The sequence below is a fragment of the Lutra lutra genome, chromosome 8 (genome assembly GCF_902655055.1).
Source record: "Lutra lutra chromosome 8, mLutLut1.2, whole genome shotgun sequence".
NCBI classification, from domain to species: domain Eukaryota; kingdom Metazoa; phylum Chordata; class Mammalia; order Carnivora; family Mustelidae; genus Lutra; species Lutra lutra.
The window spans coordinates 60,156,773-60,163,175 of record NC_062285.1 but is presented as its reverse complement, the minus strand read 5'-3'; positions in this window follow the sequence as shown (position 1 = coordinate 60,163,175).

Sequence of the window (6,403 nt, the reverse complement as noted above, 5' to 3'; positions counted from 1 at the left end):
CATTAGAACAATTCCATCATCACAGAAAATTCTTTTGATAGAACTGTTCTAAAGTAATAATAACAACAACAGGGCAAAAGAAAGAAAAGAGGAAGAGCTAATAAGTCAATACTGGAGGCAAAAAGGAATCATTTAAAAATTCAATTAATGTAAACACTGGAATGGAAACAAGGAAAAGGAAACAGAACAGATGGGACAAACAGAAAACAAATAGCAAGATGATAGATTGAAAACCAATCTTATCAATAATTATAATAAATATAAGTGGTCTAAATATCACATTTAAACAGTAGAGATGGTCGGGTTAGATGAAAAAAAAAAAAAAAAAGACCCAAGCATATTCTAAATATAAAGGCATAAATACAACAAAATGAAAAAAAAGGAAAAGATATGCCAGGCCAATACTAATAAAAAAAAAAGCTGAAATGCCTTCTTTAACATCAGACTAGATAAATATTAGAGCAATGGATAATACCAGGAATAAAGAAAAGACATTTCATAATGATAAAGTGGTCAATTCAGCAAAAGGATATAATAATCCTAAATTGTCAAACACCTAATAAAGAGTTTCAAAATATAGGAAGCAAAATATAATAGAATGAGAAATAGAAAAATCTACAAAATAGTTTAAATCCAAATATTAATTTTATCAATATTAAACATAATTAGACTAAATGCTCCAGATAAGAGATAAAGGCTGCCAAAATGGATAAAAAAAACAAAACAAAAATCTGCCTATATGCTGTCTACCAGAAATATATTAAAACTTAAGGAAACAGGCTGAAAGTAGATGAATGGAAAGGGAAACATCATGCACCCCATTCAAAAGAAAGCAGGTGCAGCTATATATTAATGTCAGTCAAAATTTAAGACAAAAGCATAATTAGTAAAGAAGAAAACCACTTAATAATGAAGATGAATCAACTCACTAGAAGTTATGACTATTAAAAAATTTAGACTACACTTCTAGCACCAGAATATATAAAGAAAAAAATTATCAGAAGGATAAATTCACAAATATAGTTGATTATAATAACCCCTTGTTGTAATTTGTAATATAAATAGAAAAATCACTGATATAAAAAAGTTTTATAAAGAGCTTATAAATTTGTTTTAAAATTTGTACTAATGGATATATCTAAAACTTGCATCCAACAAGTGCAAAACACATATTCTTTCATTATATACATATATATATATATATAAACTTGTCTATTAGGCAAATTTCAACAAAGTTTGAAAAGCTGATATTGAACAGAAGGTATTTTTCAACTACAATGAACTTAAGCTATTAATAACAAAAAGACAATCAGAAAATTCTCATGTTTGGAAATTAAGAAATATGAATTTATTCAACAATACTTAATGCATGCTTACTTTGAGCCAGGCACTGTTCTAGACAGTTTGTATTATATTAGAGAGAAGGTAATAATTAGAAGTCTGACATACCAAGTGTTGGTGAGAATATGGAATGATGAGAACTTTTGCCTTGCTGGTAGAGTATAAATTATTACACCCACTTTTGAAAGCAATTTGATATTTTCTAGTAGAGCTGAAGATAAGCCTACCCTATGATGAACAAATCCATCCATATGTATAAACTTCAGAAAAATTCTACTTTAGAAAAATTTGTTATGCGTACCATGAGACATGTACTAGAATATTCATAGCAGTATTACTAGTAAGAGCCCCAAATTTGAAAACAACTGAACTGTCCATCAGCAGTAGAATGCAACTGTAAATGCAGACATTTATGCATTGCAGTATGTTCATATAATGGAACACAGTAGAACCATGAAAATGAATGAAGCACAGCTACCCCCAAAACATTGATATTTACAAATTTAATGTTGTGAAAAAGAAGCAGCACATGAAACACTAAAGATAAATTGTGTGATTCCATTCATATGAAGTGTGATTCCATTCACATAAAGTTCAAGAGAATAAGGTCCTTGTGATTCCATCCATATAATGTTCAAAAGTAGGCAAAATCACACTATATTGTTTAGGAATGTGTAAATATGTGATAAACTATATAGAAAAGTGAAAAATTATTATCATGACAATCAATATAATAGGTACACACAGGAAAGAGAGAGTTTGACCCCAGCACAGCAGTGGGGGTCTTTGGGGAGGGGTGGGAAGATGACTGCTGTCTCTCTTACCTAGACAGTGATCTATTGCCTTTGTTCATTAAATTGTAATGTATGTCTATTTACGTGTATGTATTTGTGTTATATTTCCACAACTGATAAAGGTCTAAACATAAAGGGAAACAAAAGCAAGAAAGGCATTAAACATAGAAGACAGTGTGAATAAAGGCAGGGTGGCATGGAAGTGTGCTGGGTGCATGAGAGCTACAAGCAGATTTGTGCATCTGGAAGGTAAGCAGTGGAGCAGAAAGTGGTGGGGAAAAAATGAGGTTGGAAGCTATGGAAGCCTTTGGAACATTTCAGCTGGGCTGTGAAAAGGCTCAAATCTGAATTTCAGGTAGACTCATCTACCTGCAGGAAACTGAACTGCTGCAGGGGAGAATGATGCACAGGGAGGAGAGAGAAGGGAAGGGGCAGAGGAAAGGCTGAGAGAAAGGAGCTATTACAATTCTCTGGGCACGAGATAGCAAGAGCCTAAGGTATGGTGTTGTTTATAGAAATGGGGAGGAGGAAATGAATTAGAGAAGTGTCTGTGTGCATTTCAGTAATCTTCCTATTTTGAAAAACACAGTCACTTCAGGGCTCTTTCAACTTTGGGTTTGTGATTAAAACATGGATAGTATGGTGCCAAAATATCACAGAGCTAGTCTCAAGCATATATAAATCTATTTCTTTCCAAGCTAAGCTCAGACAAGCAAGACTCTGCTAGTTTTCAAGTCCTCCAAGCAATCAAGGCTCCTTGATCTCAGATATCCATCTCTTTCAAGAAGCCCTTTAATATTTATTCTTCCAATCCATGAGCACGGAATGTTTTTCTGTTTCTTTGTGTCATCTTCAATTCCTTTCATCAGTGTTTCATAGTTTTCAGAGTACAGCTCTTTGACCTATTTTGTTGGGTTTATTCCCAGTTATCTTATGGTTTCTGGTGCAATTGTAAATGGGATTGATTCCTTAATTTCTCTTTCTGCTGCTTCATTCTTGGTGTATAGAAATGTAACTGATTTCTGTACATTGATTTTTGTATCCTGTAACTTTACTGAATTTGTGTGTCAGTTCTAGCAATTTTTTGGTGGAGTCTTTTGGGTTTTCTACACAGATTATCATGTTGTCTATAAATAGTGGAAGTTTGACTTCTGCCTTGCCAATTTGGATGCCTTTTATTTCTTTTTGTTGTCTGATTGCTGAAGCTAGGACTTCCAGTAGTATGTTAAATAATAATCATGACAGTGGACATTCCTGTTTTGTTCCTGACCATGGAGGAAAAGCTCCCAGTTTTTCTCCAATGAAGATGATATTAGCTGTGGGTCTTTCATACATGGCCTTTGTGATGTTGAGTTATGTTCCCTCTATCCCTACTTTGTTGAGGGTTTTTATAAAAAATGGATGCTGTAGGGGCGCCTGGGTGGCTCAGTGGGTTAAAGCTTCTGCTTTCGGCTCAGGTCGTGATCCCAGGGTCCTGGGATCGAGCCCCGCACTGGGCTCTCTGCTCAGCAGGGAGCCTGCTTCCCTTCCTCTCTCTCTGCCTGCCTGTCTGCCTACTTGTGATCTCTGTCTGTCAAATAAATAAATAAAATCTTAAAAAAAATGGATGCTGTACTTTGTCAAAGACTTTTTCTTGCATCTATTGAGAGGATCATATGGTTCTTATCCTTTTATTAATGCACTGTATTATGTTAATTGATTTGCAAATATTGAACCACCCTTGTAGCCCAGGAATAAATCACACTTGTTCACGGTGAATAGTTCTTTTAATGTACTACTGTTGGTTTCAATTTACTAGAATCTTGTTGAGAATTTTTGCATCCATGTTCACCAGTGATATTAGCCTGTAATTCCCCTTTTAGTAGGATCTTTTTCTGGTTTTGGAATCAAGGTAATGCTAGCCTCATAGAATCTACACATTTAATAAAATCCTTATTAAAATATCGCCAGCATTTTTCACAGAGCTAGAACAAACAACCCTAAAATTTGTATGGAACCACAAAAGACCCTGAATAGCTAAAGCAATCTTGAAAAAGAAAAGGAAAGCTGAAGACATCACAATTCTGGACTTCAAGGTATATGACAAAGTTGTAGTCATTAAGACAGTATGGTACTGGCACTAAAACAGACACATAGATAATGGAACAGAATAGAAAACCCAGAAATGGGCCCACAGCTATATGATCAACTAATCTTCAACAAAGCAGGAAAGAATATCTGGGGGGAAAGACAGTCTCTTCAACAAATGGTGTTGAGAAAACTGGGCAGCAACATGCAGAAGAATGAAACTGGGCCACATTTTTACACCATACACAAAAATTAATTAAAAATGGAGAAAGACCTAAATGTGAGACAGGACACCATCAAAATCCTAGAGGAAAACACAGGTAGCAAACTCTTTGATCTTGGCTGTAACAACTTCCCACTAGACAGGAGACAAAGGAAACAAAAGCAGAAATGAACTATTGGGGCTCCTCTTCAAGATAAAAACCTTCTGCACATCAAAGAAAATAATCTACAAAACTAAAAGGCAACCTACAGGATAGGAGAAGATATCTGCAAATGACATATCTGATAGTGTTAGTATCCAAAATCTATAAAGAACTTTTCCAATTCAAGACCCCCAAGATAAGAAGTTAAGAAATGGGCAAAAGACACAAAAAGACATTTTTCCAAAGAAGACATATAGATAACTACCAGACACATGAAAAATCCTCAACATCACTCATCAAAACCACAATGAGATACTACCTCACACCTATCAAAATGGCTGAAATTAACAACACAGGAAACAACAGATGTTGGTGAGGATGCGGAGAAAGGGGAACCCTTCTACACTATTGCTGGGAATGCAAGCTGGTGCAAGTACTCCGGAAAACAGTATGGAGGTTCCTCAGAAAGTTAAAAATAGAACTAGCCTAGGGCTCAGCAATTGCAGTACTAGGTATTTACTCAAAGGATACAAAATACTGATTTGAAGGGGCATATGCACCCTGATATTTATAGCAGCACTATCAACAATAGCCAACTTGTGGAAAAACCCAAACGTTCATCGACCAATGAAAGGATAAAGATGATATGGTCTATATACACAATGGAATGTTAGCCATCAAAAAGACGTAATCTTGCCATTTTCAACAAAAGGAATGGAGCTAGAGTGTATTATGTTAAGAAAAATAAGTCAGAGAAAGACAAATACCATATGATTTCACTCCTTTGTGGAATTTAAGAAACAAAACAAGATGAATATAGGGGAAGGAAAAAAAAAAAAGAGAGGGAGGCAAGCCATAAGAGACTCTTAACTATAGAGAACAAACTGAGGGTTGCTGGAGGGGTGGTAGGGAGTGGGCTAAATAAGTGATGGAGATTAAGGAGGACACTTGTGATGAGCACTGGGTGTTACATTAAGTGATGAATCACTAAATTGTACTCCTAAAACCAATAATACCCTGTATTTTTACTAACTAGAATTTAAGTAAAAACTTGAAATATGAGGGGTGCCTGGGTGGCTCAGTGGGTTAAAGCCTCTGCCTTCGACTCAGGTCATGATCCCAGGGTCCTGGGATCGAGCCCCGCACTGGGCTCTCTGCTCAGCAGGAAGCCTGCTTCCTCCTCTCTCTCTGTCTGCCTCTCTGCCTACTTGTGATCTCTGTCAAATAAATAAAATCTTTAAAAAACTTGAAATATGAAAAAAAAGAAGCCCTTTAAAAATCTGACATAAATGCATCATCCTGCCTTTTGCCCTTACAGTAGATCAGGGAATGATACTGTTGTCTATGCTCTGTGCTATCCTTCTCTCTAGCCTTTCTTTCTCTCTCACATCTCTGTAGATTATTTCCTTTCTTCCATTAGACCTTAGATTATAATGATACCCCAGCATCACCTCCATGCTCCATCCCTAAAGAACCTTTCTCCATAATCACTGTTTCCAGTAAAGAGAATTTCCCCCCAAACACTAATAAAAATCCACAAGTGTGAAGCAGAGGGGACTTAGGTCTCACAGATCTCATTACAATTAAACACCAGGAATTTCAATATTCTAATCATGTGAAATTGCAAGCAGTTTATTATCTACCACACCTGGAGGTGTCTTGGATGGTACTCATTGTTCTACAGAGCTGCAAAATCCACTAATGCTATTGGTAAGAACCGATTTTCAATATATAAGCAGCAACTGAGAGCAGGTATATGATATAGTGATGGATGAGTTGGGATGAATAGGAGAAGGGAGATGTGACTCAGGATCACACTTTGAGGGAAACCAAGTC